This window comes from Erpetoichthys calabaricus, chromosome 5 (genome assembly GCF_900747795.2).
Source record: "Erpetoichthys calabaricus chromosome 5, fErpCal1.3, whole genome shotgun sequence".
Taxonomy (NCBI): domain Eukaryota; kingdom Metazoa; phylum Chordata; class Cladistia; order Polypteriformes; family Polypteridae; genus Erpetoichthys; species Erpetoichthys calabaricus.
The window spans coordinates 8,544,425-8,565,146 of NC_041398.2; the positions used below are offsets into that span (position 1 = coordinate 8,544,425).

A 20,722-nucleotide genomic window follows, 5' to 3' on the forward strand; every position below is an offset into this window, starting at 1 on the left:
AGTCAGAGCCTCTCTGCACAGAACTTGAGGCCAGTAGTCAAATCTGTCAGGATGATCAGGATATTCAGTGTTTGTCCCCTCACATGTTACCTTCTTCTTTCCTTCAGACAGACGGAGGTCTCTGTGTGCCGTGTTGATGTCCATTGTGAGGAGACAGAAGTCTGAAAGGAGAGAAAAGAAAACGAGTGAGGAAATCTGGGAGTGTGTAACGGGACTGGGGGCAGAGCACAACACAGACAATTAACAAGAACCAATCAGGAGCTGCGCTGACAAGACACTAATAGTAAAGAGCTCATCTGATTGGACAGAATGTGTTGGAATTCAAAGTAAAATTCTGGAGTTACAATATACACCATAAGGTCACTGTTGAGGTCAGAGTTCTAAAGGACTGTCCACACTGACCGCTTGCTTTATTAAAATGGCCCTTTTTATTGTCACTGTCCTCCTCTTTAATTTAGAATCAATCCTCTGTCACACTTCATCACCAGACTGATTTTTCCTTTCCTCATAATACAGCCCTGATCCTTGTTCTGCCCTGTCCACTCCCAGTCTTTTGTTTTTCCATTTCCAGTACTCTACTAAACATTTAGGGGGTCATCCCACAGGTCAGTTACACAAAATATGAAAATATAAAATAAAAGTTAAATCTTATCTGCCTGAAAATGAAATGTTTAAAAGGAATTGTCATAAAACTTGTGACTGTCAGCTCAATGATTACAGCAAACAAGATGGTCATCGAGTGCTGGGAGATGTGCAGTTCATGAAGAAAGTCATCATGGAGTGAGCTGAAGCCACTCTGGCACTAAAAGGGACACTTTAAAATCAAAAGACGGGGGTTCAAAATAATAAGGAGTGGAAAGAAGTTGAACTGAACTGTGAGGCCGAGGGGTTGGAGCTGCAGCCTCACAGACTTTGAATTTGGCACCCAGTCGTCGTCTTGACTGTCAGGCCTGCATGTTCTCCTCGTGTCACTCCTGCTTTGATTCACGCACTCCACAGAGGTGCATGTTGGGTCCATTGGCGACTCTGAACTGGCCTTCTGTCCATCAGTTATGTTTTGTCTTTCACATTTCTCTGTCTTACAGTGTCATTCACATCTGTCTGCTGTATCTCTTTTATAGCTCCTGTCGTATTTGTCATTTTCTCTCTGTTATAGTGCCTTTCCTGTCATCTCTTATTACTGTACATTTTCTTTATATGTCTGTCATAGAGGGCCTTTCATATTTATGTATTATATGACGTCTTTCACATTGCTCAATGCTCTATCATATTTTTTCACATCTCCTACAGTATATCTCTGAGCACATTTCTTCAGTTTTGATGTCACTACACTGGTTACCTGTGTCATTCAGGATTGACTTTAAAATTTTGCTTATGGTTTATAAAGCCTTAAATAATCTCGCCCCATCCTAAATATCAGAATGTCTGACGTCTTATACAGTGATCCCTCGCTATATCGTGCTTCGCCTTTCGCGGCTGCACTCCATCACGGATTTTATATGTAAGCATATTTAATTATATATGGCGGATTTTTTGCTGGTTCGCGGATTTCTGTGGACAATGGGTCTTTTAATTTCTGGTACATGCTTCCTCAGTTGGTTTGCCCAGTTGATTTCATACAAGGGACGCTATTGGCAGATGGCTGAGAAGCTACCCAGCTTACTTTTGTTTCTCTCTCTCTCTCTCTCTCTCTCTCTCTCTCTCTCTCTTGCGCTGACTTTCTCTGATCCTGACGTAGGGGGTGTGAGCAGGGGGGCTGTTCGCACACCTAGATGATACGGACGCTCGTCTAAAAATGCTGAAAGATTATCTTCACGTTGCTATCTTTTGTGCAGCTGCTTCCTGAAACGACATGCTGCACGGTGCTTCGCATACTTAAAAGCTCGAAGGGCGCGTATTGATTTTTGACTGAAAAACAAACTCTATCTCTCTCTATCTCTCTCTCTCTCCCTGCTCCTGACGGATGGGGTGTGAGCTGCCGCCTTCAACAGGTTTGTGCCGTGGTGCTTCGCATACTTAAAAGCCAAACAGCCCTATTGATTTGTTTGCTAGAGATTGTTTTCTCTATCTATGTGACATTCTGTGCTCCTGACACGCACTCCTTTGAAGAGGAAGATATGTTTGCATTCTTTTAATTGTGAGATGGAACTGTCATCTCTGTCTTGTCATGGAGAACAGTTTAAACTTTTGAAAAAGAGACAAATGTTTGTTTGCAGTGTTTGAATAACATTCCTGTCTCTCTACAACCTCCTGTGTTTCTGCGCAAATCTGTAACCCAAGCATGACAATATAAAAATAACCATGTAAACATATAGTTTCTACTTCGCAGATTTTCTTATTTTGCGGGTGGCTCTGGAACGCAATCCCCGTGATGGAGGAGGGATTACTGTATTCCAAATTGCAACCTCAGATCCTCAAATGAGTGTCTCCTTAGAATTCCAAGAGCAAAACTTAAAAGAAGTGGTGAGGCGGGGGGCCTTCTGCTGTTATGCACCTAAAGTCTGGAATAGCCTGCCAGTAGGAATTCGCCAGGCTAATACAGTGGAGCACTTTAAAAAACTGCTAAAAACACATTACTTTAACATGGCCTTCTCATAACTTCACTGTAATTTAATCCTGATACTCTGTATATCCAATTCATTATAATAACTATTCATGGTGGCTCTAAAATCTGTACTAACCCCTACTCTCTCTTCTGTTTCCTTTTCCGGTGTCCTTTTACCATCTACTCTAAGTACCATGATGTTCCAAAAATGATGGATGGATTAAAAGCCAGAAGTCTGTATGACCATCAGCATCAAGTGACTCTGTGAGAACCCTAATTACAAAGAGGACTATTTCATTTATGTTAGGTAGAATGCCCAGAGGGGACTGGGCGGTCTCGTGGCCTGGAACCCCTACAGATTTTATTTTTTTCTCCAGCTCTCTGGAGTTTTTTTTTGTTTTTTCTGTCCACCATGGCCATCGGACCTTACTTCTTTTCTATGTTAACTAATGTTGCCTTATTATAATTTCTTATTTTGTCTTTTATATTTCTTTTCTTCATTATGTAAAGCACTTTGAGCTACTTTTTGTATGAAAATGTGCTATATAAATAAATGTTGTTGTTGTTATATAGTGACTTTGACGTCTATGTATTTTATAGCGCCTTTAACATTTATCTCTCTACTGTTTGTATTACTGACGTGCCCCGCCCACTTTTTAAACAACAATCCCAATTTTCTGTCAAATGAGTGTAAACTAATAACAGTAATTGTCATCCACCTTTCTTTATTCCACAGGGTATAGAGAATTCATATGTGTCCAAAGTATTGCCTATTCATATGTATACATATCGTAACCGATGGCTTCAGACAGTTAAAAATGAAAGGATTATGCCCATACCTTTTATTCCCTCTTGGATGCCACCAATATTTACAAACCAAATGTTAAGAATGTGATTGATGGCGAACCTGCCTCTCGGATTAAGGTGACGGTGACAGGTGATGGGTAGGAAGTACAGTATAAGAAAATGAAACGAAGAGGCCGCACCGCCGACAATGAAGGCACACACTGTCCTGCTGCGTGTTTGGAAGGCGCTGATCGGCTGAAACTGTTTATAGTGAATTGTCCCAAGATGGAACTACCGTATAGCGATCAGAAATGAAAAGAAATGCATAAAATATGAGAGGCCAAACAGGCCAAAAATCATATATTTTTATACAAAAACTATTGGATTACGTGTGAACATTATTGATTTATGAATAATTACTATTGGTTTACATGAATACTTAGTTGGTTTGCGTGTGTACAATACATTCATATGAACTATATTGGTTTGTGTCCGTATATTAAAGGTTTGTGCGTGGACTATATGTGTTTGTATATGTATAACACTGGTTTGCATATGAACTATATTGATTTGCGTGTGTATATCACTGGTTCCAGTACGTTTGTTATTGGTTTGTGAGTGAACTGCATCAGTTTATGCTCGCATGTTATCGGTTTGCGTATGAATGATATTGGTTTGCATTCTGTGCCGGTCTAACGATGGATTTGTGTATGCACTATATTGGTTTCATGCACGTCTTATATTGGTTTCCTGTTGGTAACATATCGATTTTACACTTGAACTCTATTGGTTGTATATGTGTGTACCATGTCGGTTTCTCGTACGAAACATACTGGTTATGCACGCGCACCCTATAGCAACGTTGTGTATGAACTATATTGGTTCTGCTTGCGAACTATATTGAGAAGTGTCTAGCTGCTGCCCGCCATACCTATGACGTCAGTCACGGAACTCCCTCTGATGTCAGTTTCAATACGTCCATCATTGTTATTGTCGGCACTCGAAGGAATGGTGGACTTTGAATAAATCTTTATGAAAGCTTTTTGTGGAAAAAAGAACAAGACAGAGTTTGAGTTTGAAATCAAGATGGCAGTGAGTTTGTTGCAAGTTTTATTAATATTAGATAATATCATACTTTAGTGGTAGGGTACGTTATACCAGAGTGTATTAAAGATGTTAGTTGAATCGATTTTCAGGTGCTGTGCAATACTAAGCGCTCTTAGAAAGTATTAAAAAAACAAGCAGGTCCGTTTGTGTAGCGTATTGTTACAGGGCTGTTCGGAAAACTCAATTTGGAGTAGTAAACCGACAGATTCAGCTGTCAATTATTTTTTATAATAACTAATAGTACATGTAATTGTCCGTTGTTGAGAATAACTGACCATAGCTAAGTGTAATGGATCGTAATCAAATTATCAGTGACCGCGATTAAGTATTTATAATTGCTCTGCCCTATAATTGTCCTGTATATCACGTATATGCTAGTTAATCAGAAACAAAACTTAACAGTAACCTGATAGTTTAGATAACAAAATATATTTCAGAAACACATTGAAGAGACATTGAGCTAATATCACGGGATTTTAAACTGAAAAGTGGAAAAACAGCACGAGTTTCTAAGACAAACACAGTTAATAGTGGATATACTATTTTTTCTCGTATAGTAATGTTACTAATCAAAAGTTTGAATACAATTAGGTCACTTTAGATTACCTTTTTCATAGTTCTGTAAATATATTTACAGTACATAACGGAAAATTTGAACAAGTATCTACAAATAAAGGTCAAGTGTTACAGCAATATTCAATTAAGTTCAAATTAGAATCTAGACAATGGGGAAAAGAACAGCCAGTTATTATTATTATTATTATTATGTAAACTTATTTCAATGATAGTGTAGTTTGTTTAAACTGTTAAAGCAATATTCAATGTTTCATGCTTACCTCTCCTGCATTCTTCAAAAATACTGCTTTAGAATTTTTTTTTTAACTTAAATAAAGTAAAACGTTTGTTCTTATGCATATCTGTCAGTGTTAAGAACTTTATATCTATTTCATCTTCACCAGAGACACATACGTATATTCAAGTCCACAGAGGAGCCCACAGTTGTGTGTGGTGCTGAGGAGTTTGCTTGTCAGATTCTGTAGGCCTCGTCAGCCACTTCCAGAGCCACAGAAGGACAGCGGTGGTCCACTGAGGGATGTGCAGCTCTCAGAACTTGTCAACTTTGATCAGTTGACACTTTAACACATTTGAATACAGCTCGGTCTCCACCTTAACAACAAGATTTGATTTGACAAAATACTATACTGTGTACTTTACCACCTTTTTAAAAGCTTGCTTTGATTCATTTTAGATGAATTAATTCATGAATGTTTATTAACACAATTTTCTCTTTTAAAATATTTAGTAGAATATGACAAAGATCATAATACAAATACTTTCATTTTTAAGAACGGAAGCGTGGAGTTACATTACCTACAATTGACTGGCAACATATAATATATTTTCATAAATGTTTAAAAGCATCATTGGCTGAATCTTTTATTATAATGTTTGTTCTGATTTAAAGAAATAGCATGCTATTTTGTATTCATAGAATTTATTTCAATTTCCTGATTTACATTTCTTAGGTGTCTTCTCTTACTTTGGAAAGCCAACATTAAAGGTGTGTAACTTTTCAAGCTTTTTTAAATGAAGAACAGCAGTTCTCAGAATTTGTCGGCTTACAGTATTTCTGAATTTTTATTTTCTTCCAGCCAAGACGGCCGTCTTCAGTTTCCACACGAGAAGAAGGCCATTCTGTGTACCACAGGCAGTGCTTCCTAATTCTCAGTTTAAATGTTCTCTGACACTCATTTTATGTATTTGAACTTCACAAAAAGACTTTGACCAACGGGGTCACACAGCAGGTCTCCAGTGAGGCCTTCACTGACTTGTGTCTTTCTTCAGCCCTGCGTCAAGTCAATGGCATTATGGGGGCAGAGAATAGTGGTCTTAAACATGGGGGGTTTGTGTGCTCTAACTGATTTATTTAATGGCAATTATTTCTGCTTCCAGTAATTCCAGACAAGATAGGGAACAGCAAGGACCTTCCTCTCTCCGTCCCTCCTTTTCTATTACTGAAGCGTATGCTGCCTTCCTCTCCTTTTCTCACTCACTCCCACATTTCTCAAGGCCTTGATATTGTGTATGCTTACTCCATATGTCATAATGTAAAATATATTTTGTAAAAGTATAATGTGGTATGAGACTATTGAACTGGAATACAGTAGAAAGTCAAGTGTTTTCACCTATAAATACCCAAACTTTTATATAAATTGAAAATGTTGACTGAATTACTTATGCCAGTACAATGAATAGTATCAAATTTAGTTTACTGCTCTTAAAATTTAGGCAATGAATGGCTTCATAGGCTTCCTTTTGTGGAGTGTCACTTTTTGACTGTTTTCCTTGTCCTTCAAAGATTTATTAGGTAGCATTAACTGAATTTGCAGGTCAGCATATTAATGGTGATGTGTAGTTGTTAGTAAATTGTAATGTATTCAAATGATTGAAATGCTACATAATTGATTTGCAGAAATGCATAATATTTAATAATCTATATTGGTGTGCCTTGTAGCATTGTAAGTGTGGTCCTCACAAAGGCACAGACAGCCCTGTCAGGTACTGAGTGTAGTGAAATGATTCTTACGACTCAAACACAGCAAATCTTATAAAGGTGAGGGTTTTCTTTTTCCTTTTCGATATCAGTCAGTCTGGAATGGAGTGATTGTTTGTTTCAAGTAAACACTTTAAATTGTGAATAACGTTTTACATATAGTATTTCTATGGCAATATGTTTAGGTGAATGTTTTACTAGTATACTTACTACATTGGTAACAATTAAACCACATATTATTTGAAATGATGACTTTGGCCTTCACAAGTGACTACATTGTGCTAATTGGACTACAGTATTTTGTCTTTCAGGTACCCACTTCAGTACAATTCCTGTAGACGTACAGATTGTCTTACAGCAATGTATTAGTAAATAAAAATGTATGCTTTTCTCACTTGAGAGCACTTAGTCCTTTTGAATTATTTGTGCACTTTCTGAATGGTTTCTAACTAGACACGGTGTTCTCTTGAAAATTAACTTGTTTGGTTGTACGCTGGAGTTTCTTTTCTCTATTTTACTCCACCTCATGAATACAGAGAGTACAGCAGAGGCAAAAAGCAGAAGAAATCAATCGAGCTGAGCATTCCTATGACAAGCTGTGGTCATATCGGTGTGTTCATAAGCCAATGTGACTGTAGTTTGAGTGAACGTGGAGTTAATGTGTTGATATTCCTAATAAAATACTTCACACTCTGTATTGTTTTCTTTTTCACAAAATAAGTCTTCATTGATCAAAAACATCCTGACTGCTTGTGACCGACTTGTTGGGACAGAACTCTGGTCAAGAATTCTGGATATGGACGAGGATGAAGGAACACACACAAGTGGAAAATTAGACCAAAGGAGAGACGATGATGTCCTCCTTGTTATTTACTTTTGACTGCATGAAGGATATGTTCTCATATCTTGATGAGATACGGGGTAAAAAAAAAAGTTCCCATCAGTTGCTGCTGTTCTACCAGTTAGGTTGTTGTGTTTTGTTTTAATTTTGTTAACCTTCAGAATATTCACTGTAAAGAAAGGAGGGGATGGACTGGCTCTCTGACCCGGTTCAGTAGTTCCTTGTCAACTCAAAAGACTCATATAGTGGATGGAGGACACGGATGGATGTCCTCACTGGGATTGTGTTTTATTTCTTTAAAATGTATTCATATTTAACCTGAAACTTGTATGTGTGGTTGTGTCCCACAGGTTACACTCCCCTATGTGGTAGTTATAACAATGAGCTTTGTGTTTTGATACATCACTTTAACTTTCAGGACCGAGACTGTTGGCTTGCAAGTTCAAGATGGGAGTTGAATTAAAAGCAAAAATTAGTTGTGACAAAAATCTGCAGCCCCTGGGACTGAATATGAGAACCACTGTATGAAACAATGCCATGTTACAAATATATAAATATATATATATGAGAGAGAGGGAAAATGTGTGTTTCATGAATAACATCTTTTGTAATGTTTAAAATGTGCTTATCTGTTTATTCATCAATTTCATATCCATAACAGTCTGCGTGTTGTATGTGATGACTCATTTTAGAACTAACTACACTCACTCAGACTTCTTTAACTTACTACAGAACTTTGCTCCACTTCACCATCTCTATGATGCATACTGGTACAATACAATACAATACAATACAATTTATTGTGCCCAAAATCACACAAGAAGTGCCACAATGGGTTTTAACAGGCCCCGAGTCTCTTCACAGACCCCGGCCTTGATTCTCTAAGAAGACAAGGAAAAACTCCCAAAAAAAAACCTTGTAGGGAAAAAATGGAAGAAACCTTGGGAAAGGCAGTTCAAAATGAGACCCCTTTCCAGGTAGGTTGGGTGTGCAGTAGGTGTCAAAAAGAACGGGTACAATACAATACAATACAATACAATACAATACAATACAATACAGAGAACAGAACAAATCCTCAATACAGTATAAAAACAAAAATTTTAGAAGAACAGAGCAGAATTTAACAGTAGATGATATCACATAATATTTGGATTTGTTTAGAGTCCTGGGGACCTCATCCATCAAGCTGCCTCCCCCATTTGTCCATTCCACAGCTGAAACAGTGCTGGGCCAGTCAATCCAATGAATGGACCCCTCTACCCCCACGATTCCTGCGATCCTCCATCAGGGATGACTTTACCTTAGGCAGGCAAAACAACTTGGCAGGTGGGCGCTAAGCAGCAAAGTATTTGGGTGTTTTGTGAATCCCCAGGGATCCTTGTTTTTTGAAGTGCTTTTGACTTTACACACCATTGTAGAGGAGAGGGCACAAAAGCCAACTGTGAGGGCCAAGGCAAAGGGATTCATAGAAGGCCTTCTGAAGTATGAAACAGTGCTCAGTGCTCAAATGGTCCTACGCATGTTTGAGCAGACATCTCCTTTATCAAAATACTTACAAACAAAGGGAATGGATATTAGGGTTAGGGTTAGGGTTAGGGTTAGCTCAACGGCTGCTTGAAGGGACAGAGGACAGTCTCAGGAAGAGTGCTAGGGACTTTGAAGTGAGTTAAGTTTGTGCAGTGCAGGAGGAAGAAGAGGGTGAGCTGGTGGTGCAAACTGCCCTTTCTGAGTGAAGAAGAGCTTGCAGAAGATGAGCCATTAGCATCAGCTATCACTTACTTCACTGTTAATGTACACAATGTCACTTTAGACACAGTGACTGACAATATCCATAGAAGGTTTTCTGCTAATGCAAAACTTTGTTCAGATTTTGCCCATCTGGATCCTAAAAATTTTGCTCTTGTGAGAGAAAATGGGCATCCGAGTTCAGCTCTGGAAGAAATAAGCAAATGTCTGCTTACGTTTGACAGTAGAGCTACAGTTGGCACATTATGTGGTGAATTGTGGAGCCTTGCATTGCAGTGGAAGAAGTTAAACCCCATGCAGTGTTACATTGTCAGGAGAGCCAGTGAAATGTCACAAGGACTTCAGGAAGATCTTTCCACAGAGAATTAGAGAACAAAACCTGTTCCTCCTGTAAAAACTGTGCCATTTGTGTGTATCTCATTTTCTCCCAGTACAATCTTCTAACTGGTGCATACCATGTGATTGGACTGGCCTACAAGTTGTTATTAATGCTGTCCATCACACAAGCAGCCTGTGAGAGAAGCTTCTCAACAGTGAAGTTCATACAAAACAGGCGCAGAAGCACTTCAGCCCAAAAGAACCTGCTGGAAGCACACCTCGTACATGTGCACTGAGAAAGAAATCCTCACGTCTGTGGACAATGATGGGATAAGAAACAAGGCTGCAGAAACCAGACTCATTAATGTTATGGGGCTACTGTGCTGAATCTGTGCAGGGCAAAATAAAATGAGATCATCAAGAAATTCTGGAGCAAATGTCACAAACCTCTGTCTTGGGTTCAGGTCATGGATCCTGAAAACATACAAGTAAGACCACCAAAATATGATGGAAGTTACATTGAAATATTCTGAGATATTCTGCTATGCACTTTGAACTTAATCCAAGTCAACATCCATGGAAAGAGCTGGAAGTCATAGTTGGAAGTTGGTAGAAGAAGTCCATCAAATCTCAAGAAGAGTGGGCTGAGTGACCAGTGAGAGGAGTAGAAGTCTCATCCAGAGCAACATAAAGTGTCTGATGGTAGGTCTCACCTGAAACACTCGGTTAGAGAACATTAGGTGAGGGTCCCAATACTTGTGGAGCTAAGAGTCTATTAAAGAGTCCAGAAGCAACACTACATGCACTTCAGAACAGGTCATCCAGCAGAAGCTAAACATGTTCGGGCACGGCCACTACTTGGATGGGAGACACCATCTAGGAAAGGTTAGGATGCTGGTGGAAGAGCTGTTGGTGAGGCCAGCAGGAGGTGCTTACCATCCCAATTCCCCAGTCGGGGTGATGGGGACTCTGTGCTATAAAAATGGTGCCATCCTTTGGATGAGACAAAAAGCTGATGTCCTGACTCTCTGGCCATAAAAAACCCCTGGGCATCCAATGTAAAATTGTTAACAACTCCAGGCTAAATTGCCCCCCATGGCTTAGGCATTCTGTCCCCCTAATCATCCCTTTTCTCTAATTGTCTCTCTCTCTCACCACTTCATCATCTAATAGCTCATGTGTGGTGAGCGTCACTGACCGCTGTCACATCATCCTGGTGGATGCTCCAGATTAGTGGTGGTGGAAGTGGCTCTCCACTCACTGAAGCACTCTGAGTGGTGAGAAAAGTGCTATATAAATGTAAAGAAGTATTATTGGTAGTAGTATTTCTCTTGTCATAGAGAAAACATCCTTCTCGCTTGGAAGAACACACCCAGAGTTTCTGGACGAGCAATCAGAATAAGACTTAATTGCAGAGAACATAAAGCTGACTCAGTTCAATGAAGTGAGATCCATTAGTCTGTTGCAGCCTCATATTTATTACAATTCTTATCACCAGATTACCTCACTCTGCATATTTGTCATCATTATCTCATTCCTAGTACACAACTCCTCCATTCCTCTCACACCACCAATATTTTCTCCTGCATTAATCATTTTCTGATGGACATAATTACTTCCTACCCATCACCTGTTATCGTCATCTTAACCCGAGTGGCAGGTTCACCGTCTATCATATTGTTAACATTTGGTTTGTAAATATTGGTGGCATCCCAGGGGGAAAAAAAGGTATGGGCATAAGCCTTTCATTTTCAACTGTCTGAAGCCATCGTTTACGATATGTATACATATGAATAGGCGTTACTTTGGACACATATGAATTCTCTATAGTCTGTGGAATAAAGAAAGGCGGATGACAATTACTGTTGTCAGTTTACATTCATTTGACAGAAAATTGGGATTGTTGTTTAAAAAGTGGGCGGGGCATGTCAGTAATATAAACAATAGAAAAAGCAATTATAAAAGGCGCTATAAAATACATAGACTTTAAGTCACTTTATACTGTAGGAGATGTGAAAAAATATGATAGATGCATAGAGCAATGTGAAAGACATCATATAATACATAAATATGAAAGGCCATCTATGACAGACATATAAAGAAAATGTACAGTAATAAGAGATGACAGGAACAGAGAGAAAATGACAAAAACGACAGGCACTATAAAAGAGATACAGCAGACAGATGTGAATGACACTGTAAGACAGAGAAATGTGAAAGACAAAACATAACTGATGGACACAAGGCCAGTTCAGAGTCGCCAATGAACCCAACATGCACATCTGTGGAGTGCGTGAATCAAAGCAGGAGTGACACCAGGAGAACATGCAGGCCTGACAGTCAAGACGACGACTGGGTGACAAATTCAAAGTCTGTGAGGCTGCAGCTCCAACCCCTCGGCCTTACAGTTCAGTTCAACTTCTTTCCTCTCCTTATTATTTTGAACCCGCGTCTTTTGATTTTAAAGTGTCCCCTTTACTGCCAGAGTGGCTTCAGCTCACACCATGATGACTTTCTTCATGAACTGCACGTCTCCCAGCACTCGATGGCCATCTTGTTTGCTGCAATCATTGAGCTGTCAGTCACGGGTTTTATGACAATTCATTATAAACATTTCATTTTCTGGCAGTTCAGATTTAATTTTTATTTTTAATTTTCATATTCTGTGTAACCTTAACATGTGGGGTGGCCCCTAAATGTTTAGTAGAGTACTGGAAATGGAAGAACAAAAGACTGGGAATGGAAGAGGAGAATGAGGATCAGGGCTGTATTTTGAGGAAAAGAAAAATCAGTTTGGTGATGAAGTGTGACAGAGGATTGATTCTAAATTAAAGAGGAGTACAGTGACAATAAAAAGGGACATTTTAATAAAGCCAGCGGTCAGTGTGGACAGTCCATTAGAACTCTGACCTCGACAGTGACCTTATGGATTATATTGTAATTCCAGAATTTTACTTTCAATCCCCACAGATTCTGTCTCATCACCACAGCTCCTGATTGGCTCTTGTTAATTGTCTGTGTTGTGCTCCGCCCTCAGTCCCGTTACACACTCCCAGATTTCTTCACTCGTTTTCTTTTCTCTCCTTTCAGACTTCTGTCCCCTCACACTGGACATCAACATGGCACACAAAGACCTCCGTCTGTCTGAAGGGAACAAGAAGGTGACATGTGAGGGGACAAAGACTGAATATCCTGATCATCCTGAAAGATTTGACTGGTGGTCTCATGTTCTGTGCAGAGAGGCTCTGACTGGGACTCGCTGTTACTGGGAGGTGGAGTGCAGTGGATGCCTCATGATGATTGGAGTCGCATATAAAGGACTGAGCAGGAAAGGAAGATGGCGGGGACTCCATCCTTGGATGCAATGACAAGCACTGGGGATTGCTGTGCTGTGTGTCACAATGAGAAGCAAACTGTAAACAGCGCCCCCTCCAGCCCCAGAATAGGTGTGTATCTGAACTGGCCTGCTGGCTCTCTGTCATTTTATAGCGTCTCACACACAATGACCATCCTGCACAGGTTCAACACCTCCTTCTCTGAGCCCCTCTATCCAGGGATTAGGTTGACTTGTGACTGTAGTTTATCAATCAGCCATCTGACACCATGTGACCACTGACCAGTACCCTCCACTGGTCACTTCACGTCCACACAAGCGTAGGTCATCTTTGTGTTTGTAGTTTGGGATCAAAATGAATTTCACAGGATTTGGGGGGGAGCAGCACATCTGTGACTGAATTTGGTGTTGGGAATGCAGGGTGAGAGCGGCTGTCAGGGCCTCCATTGTTGTTGGATTTGAGGAGCCAATCAGCTGTGTGTGTGTCATAGTGAGGGGCGGGGTGTGAGACAGTAATGTGGATGTAGCAGCAGATAAGTATTTGGTTTAAAGTGCACAGTGAAATATATAAGCGTTTGTTTTAGAAATGTCATAAAGAGATGGCTGAAATGGTCAAGTCAACAAGCAGTCAAGAAGGATAAAGCTAAAAAATGGCAACAGGCCACACTTACAATTAAGCAATAAAAAGAGTTTATTAATTGTCAATTCATTATTAACACCAAATGTTCATGTTTTAATACTCTCTAATGTATAAGGCCTCCAAGAATTCAAAGTAAAGAAGAAGAAAAAACATTTAAAGTAAAACAAAATGTCAAGAACGTTCACATTGTAACAGGCCTGGCTCATCTTTGATTAACTCTGCAGGTTATCAGATGAAACGCAGAAAGCAAGCTGATGAAATGTCAGCTAACAGGAGCGCCGCAGAACAATCCCACCACTCAGGTGAGTCCTTCTGAATGAAGACAGACCAGGGAGGGCAGCTGGCTTTGTTCACGTCTTACAAGTCTGTCCTTCTCAGAGTGCCATCCACTTTGTGTTCCAGTCTCAAACTCCAAATGTGCTACGGGGTGCAGTGGGGTTGCCGATCTGGAAGTGGCACTCTATACAGGGGTGATGAATGGTGCCATAAAAATCAACAAAAGTGATTGATCACAAATGTCACATTACATGTTTGAATGATCTTTGTGATGACATTACAGTTTCAGAGCATGCTAATTGATAAATAACAGACTTATTCATTGCATGGTCACAGATTTGAAATCATAAACACCTGAACTCTGAAGTCTGCATGCCACGGCTGTCCTCAACAGTCCACTCGGGAGTGACTGACAGTTCTTCCCACCAATCAGCTTTCTTCTTTTGTTATCAATTAGTACCTGCCTTTTCTGTGCTGTTCTTTCTGATTTTGTCCACATCACCTCTGCCACTGAGTGTATTTCATCGATGTCTCCTCTTCATTTTGTGGTTTTCATTTTTTAATATTTTTCTGCCTTCTTACATTTCATAGCCAATGTACCCTTTTTTAGATTAGCTTGATTCTTACAAGGACTTTACCCACACATTTGAGAACATCAATGACATGAAATGTAAGAGTGTGGCCAATAAATGAAACATAAACTTACAAAATACAGAAAGTCAAGCAGAGTGAACCAACGCTGAGTAGTGAGGGGGGAAATTTGACCTGTAGTGGTGGGGATACAGAAGGGGCCACTTCTGTTTTTTGTAGTTTTCTGTCAAGTAAATGAAGCCGAAGGTTTGTGTAGCTGACACTCTCTCAGTGCAGAGCTTTCTAATCGTCCATCCTGCTGTTGGAGTTTATTGAGCTCCTGTGGCCTCCAGCTTGTAGTCTCGACGTGAAGAAACGTTGTCTTGGGTATCGATATGAAGAAGGTGCTGAACTCAAACTGAAACCTGAACCAACACATTCCGAGTATAGAGCGTCCTTCACACACCACCCAGGATATACTGACATGGAGCAAAGGAACATCCATTTTATTTTTAGGTTAATTCATCAAATTAACAGCTGGGACTGCAGAGATCTGTGTGTGTTTCTGCTTTGTCTTCCCTTTTTCTCTTATATGTCAGAAAATAAAATCAGTTCATTTGATTTTCATTGTGTTGTGCATTCATTATGGTGTCCCATTTCTCATAAAATTATTATTACTATTTTAAATAATGCTCCTTCTACACATTAATTGATATTCTTCACAACTGTGGTCCCCCGTGCTTACACTAGCATGCTGTTGTGACTCCCTCTCCAGGGGCCTCATGTATAACGCCGTGCGTAGAACTCACACTATAACATGGCGTAAGCACAAAAGCGGGATTGTGCGTACGCACAGAAAAATTCAGATGCTGGAATCTGTGCACACGCAAACTTTCATGTTCTTCCACTACATAAATCCCGATCAGCGTGAAAAGTAACGCACGTGCACGCGCATTCTGTCCCGCCCCAACTCCTCCCAGAATTACACATCTTTGAATATGCAAATCAATATAAATAGCCTTCTGTGAAAAGACAATGGGAAAAGCACGGGGGGAAATATAAGAATTTCAGCGAATACCAAGTGGAAGCAAAGGAAAAACGTACTATTTGTTGGTTTAAGCAGTGGTATAATCAACAAAAGAAAGTTGATCGAGTGACAAGAGTGTCGGAGAAACTCGAAGGCTCAAGTTCACAAAGTCGCACAGTGCCCAAAATAAAAAAGAAATCACATATCAAAGTCGCAGTGAAAAGGCGAGTCGTAGCCCACCGTCTGAGTGTCATATGAAAGCTTATTAGGGTACAGACAAAAAAAATAGGCACACAGTGGGACAAAAGCACCGAATGTCAGCTTTAATCTCGAAATTTCCACTTTAATCACGTAGTTTATTTTGCCATCCATATTACTAACCGAGAATGCTAAACCGGATGATGGACGCAGGCACATCCGGCAATGGGCCGTAGCTGCAAAAAGACGCACTGCACAGGCGCAAAAAGAGTCCGCGAGAGTCGGCTGAGGAGCCGAGAAAGGCAGACAAAAGAGGGCGAGAGAGGCGGATGAGGGTCCGCAAGAGGCGCAGGCGCAAAAAGAGTCCGCGAGAGTCGGAGAAAGGCGGACAAAAGAGGGCGACAAAGGCGGATGAGGGGCTGCGAGAGGCGGACGAGACCACAGAAAAAAGGAGTGAGCACATACAAGAAGTAGTCACAGAAATGAGGCGCAACAAGCACCGAAAAAAGGAAAAGGCACATAAAAAAGTAGTCAAACGCGGGCAAAGCACGAAACACATTGCACACGAAACTAAACACACCAAAAAAAAAGAACAGACGAGCGCACAACAGCAAGGCACAACCACACCCCCCCCACCCCCCCCCCCCCCACCCCACCCTACAGGCACTGGACGGGACGGGACACACACCAAGAGGGGGATTCATCAAGCCCATGGAAGACAAAAAAAAAAGAACACAAAACCACCCCAAAGACCCTACAAGCAAGGGACGGGACACACACAAAGAGGGGGATTCAAACAAGACACAGGAACACAAAAAGAAAGAAGACGCTCGCGCAACAACAATCCCCCCCACACATCCATAAGAAGTGACACCCAAAGCCACATATTCTAAAGTGACCGTCCACACCTTCACACTAGGCAGCATAGGTGTCGGCATAGGTGTCAGCATAGGTGGATGTCCTTTCAATAAAGCACTATTAACCGTTCAACTGCAGAAAAGGATACATATTAACAGTGAGTGCGATCCTCCTTATTACTTATCCATATTTCGCATGCTGAGAAAAAAACAAGTCATGAATACACGCTCACGGGTACAAAACGATTCGCGTGTCAAAGTGCTGCATCGAAAGAAGCACGATTTCAAACCGAAAGAGCTCGCGTATCAGACATACAAAAAAGGGAGCGAAGAGACAGAATAAATGAACGGAGACGTGTACAACGCGCAAATGAACTGACAGAAAAAAAAAAAGCAAGACGCGAAAAGCACAAAGCTCAAATGACCGACATACAAAAACGGACAAGGCTCGATACAAACAATGCACGGCGTAGACTGAAACGGACTTTGCGCAAAGCCGAGGCGAAGAAAAAAAAAGAAAAAAATAGCGCGTCACAAATAATGGACATGCAACAAAAAGGCAATCAAACGCAAAAAGCAAAACATGCCCATAGCGGACATCAACGCCACACACCTGTTAAACGCTTACGCCAAATGGCTGAAAACGCCTTCAATAAGGAATCCACTATTGAGGAAAATTCATTGGGATTAATGAATGTCATTTGCAATCATTGTCATTCACTTAACTTCACAGAAGAAACAACTAGCAATACAAATAATGAATTTACACGTTGTTGTCAAAAAGGTCAGATTAGACCATTACATTCATATCCTGAATATCTAAGGAAGCTTCTAACTAATGATGTGCCTGAAAGTAAAAACTTTATGAACTGCATTAGATCCTACAATAGTTCATTTGCTTTTGCATCTACCGGAGTAAATATCAGGCCACCAAAAGGCAATGGCCCATACTGCTTTCGCATATGTGGACAAATATTGCATCGCATTGGAACAGTGCACCCTGAAACAAATCAACAACGCAAAGATGCACAAATCTACATCCTAGATATCAACGCATGAACCTTCCTGAAAACAAACAATGCACGGAGCCTATAATGAGAAACGTCACTCATGTCATAAACAATCACCCATTAGCTAAGTCTATAAAAATGCTACATGAAGTTGAAAAGGAGGCAAATACAAAAGCAAATGCAGAAGGAATAGCAGCAACTACAATTGCTTTGGTCTTGATAAAGGACAAAGAACAAGATCCAAGACGATACAATCTGCCCGTCGTTAATGAAGTGGCAATTGTCTTTCAAAGTAAAGATGGTGAGCCTCCATTTCAGAGAGATATTCTTCTACATATTATTTCCAACTGGACAGGAAGGATGGAGTGCTACAATTTCAAGAATTAAAAAACAGCAGGCCTGCGGTGGGTTGGCACCCTGCTCGGGATTGGTTCCTGCCTTGTGCCCTGTGTTGGCTGGGATTGGCTCCAGCAGACCCCCGTGACCCTGTGTTCGGATTCAGCGGGTTGGAAAATGGATGGATGGATGGAAAAAACAGCAGGCACAGAGACGATCACGTGTATCCATGAAAGAATATTTCTCCTACAGACTCTCAGTAAGGGACGACTTTAATCCATTACTCAATGCAGGAAAGTTGACTCAACAATACATCGTTGACGTTTATGTTCAAGCGGAATCAAATGATCTGCAGTGGATAAAAAACAACCAGCCTTCACTTAGAGCAGATAAATACAAATCGCTGCTGGACTACATTAATCGGGATGCTGACATCATGGAGCACATTCCAATAAAACATTAATATATGCAAAACACTCTATTTGTTATTTCTATGCGCATCATCCAAAGCTGCACACTATTCTATATCTAATTCATACATCTGACTCTTTGTCATGTCCCAACGCCAGGGGTTGGCGAGCGAAGAGAGCAGGGGGCAGAGCCCCCTAGTTAAAGTAGAACATCATAAACTTCATCTTAAAATCGTTTACTTTACTAGTTTCTCAAATCCCATTGTAACTAAAGTGGCACATTAAATGCTTTGTTCTGTATTTGATCTTCTATGTGCACTATGTGTATGAATCACTACCTGCTTCCGTTCTTTCTCTTTCTCTGACAGGACACATAATCCATTACATTCATGATATTACAGCTCTATGAATAATTAAAATACTGAGATGTATACGTGATATCTTTATCATGATGATAGGAATGAAAGCATGTTATTAAACATGGGAACACGGTGGCGCAGTGATTGTTCATATCTCACGCAAGAGGCTTGCTGCGCCATGCGCGACCTTCGATGAAATAATTTATTACAGAAGTACTGTCTCTTTCAAACGTACTAACCTCCAATTCCTGTCCTTACTTTTCTTTCTCCAAAAACCCAATCGCCACACAATCAGCTCTGTAATAGACGTGAAGCCATCTGTAAGCTTAGAACGCCGATTCTTCAAAACTTTTAAGGAACATTGAAATATCTTCGTAGTACATGTTTAATTATTCTATCCGTCTATCCTTCCAGTGTTGCGTCAGCACCAGCAAGAATACGACGCAATGCAGGAACAATCCCTGAACTAGCTAGCGCTGCGGCACCGTGTCCTCACAGGTTTAATTATTAACGATAAAGATTATTTAAATGAAGTTAAAGTTTTATCTGTATAATATAATCAACATATTTTGCTGCATTTCATATTAAAAATGATATTGTCATCATATGTAAATACACGCTTCATAAAGTGGCACAGGTTGTGCAATATTATAACTGTAGTGCAAGTTTACAGTGAGGTAATTGTACTTATAAGTAAACAGTTCTACAAGGAGCACTTGATGGACTGATTGAGTGCATTTAGAGTTCTTGGGATGAAACTTTTTCTAAACCGCGAAGTCCGTACAGGGAAGTCTCTAAACCGTTTTGCCTTGGCTCAGGCAGTGTCTGCTTCATGCTGTGTACCGATAATTCTCTTTCCAACCAGCTGCTGCTGTGAGTCCCCACTCAGATACAGTGATATAAATACTCCGAGTGGTGTAGTGAGAGTAATATGGAAAAAGATGATCTGCTGGGGCAACACCTAACGGGAGCAGCTGAAAGAAGAAGAAGATGCAGTGAGAGTAAAAACGCTAAAGCAGTTATGGTATTTGGAATACTATGGCTATTTCCTGGACCATTATATTGCTGCAGGTTAATTACAATCAGATGCATTACACTAATAAACAATATGCAGTTAGTTTCAGTGTATTTATAAAGCCGCGTCAGGAATGTGAATGTAAGAAAGAAAGGATGAGCACACAGGAACAGTAGCACTGCTTTGACGCTGGGTGCCGCCAGTCTGCAAAACCGAGCGGAGAAATTGCGTACGCCAGGGTATGAGGTACCGTGGAAATGTGCGTGGCTTTACGCCAAGTTTAGGTTTTATACATCGCGATTTGAGCGTGGAAAGGTTCATACGCAACATTTCTGTGCGTACGCACCATTTATACATGAGGCCCCAGGTCTTAAACATTTCATTTCAACACCCTGAATGTTTCATTTTATTTTTTATTTAGATCTTCTTAAATTCCCACTTTTGGACTCACCCTTGACACACAGCTGAGGAATGGGTTTGTTTTGTAAAGACTCATCATTTTTTAAATTTTTTTTTTGTTATAAATTGATCTATTTGTATGGAATGATTACAATAAAAATAATAAATAAAATTAAAAAAAAAAGAACAAAAAAAAAAAAACATTTATTAACTACTTTCAACTGGAGTCTTTTACCTCATTCAGAAAATTTTTCATTATTTTTTTGCCTGAGGAGCCAATGGAAAGATCATTTGACATCTCTGGTACAGGCATTACTCCAATATGACTTTTCCAAAAAACGTTTTCGGAGACACACGCAGAGTAATAATAATAATAATAATAATTCATTACATT

At 40.2% G+C, this 20,722-nt stretch overlaps 3 protein-coding genes and 1 long non-coding RNA gene across 4 annotated transcripts in view; 1 reads left to right on the forward strand and 3 right to left on the reverse strand.

Annotated features, from left to right (window-relative positions):
* Positions 1-20,722, reverse strand: part of LOC114641540 (tigger transposable element-derived protein 1-like) — a 769,935-nt gene that overhangs the window by 738,056 nt on the left and 11,157 nt on the right. The window lies entirely within an intron of this gene.
* The window catches only part of LOC127527844 (gastrula zinc finger protein XlCGF7.1-like), a 196,757-nt gene that overhangs the window by 174,341 nt on the left and 1,694 nt on the right, over positions 1-20,722 (reverse strand). The gene's annotated exons all lie outside the window — the stretch shown is intronic.
* LOC127527872 (uncharacterized) overlaps positions 1-20,722 on the forward strand; it is a 330,327-nt gene that overhangs the window by 61,993 nt on the left and 247,612 nt on the right. The gene's annotated exons all lie outside the window — the stretch shown is intronic.
* LOC114641543 (E3 ubiquitin/ISG15 ligase TRIM25-like) overlaps positions 1-20,722 on the reverse strand; it is a 329,583-nt gene that overhangs the window by 1,279 nt on the left and 307,582 nt on the right. The window lies entirely within an intron of this gene.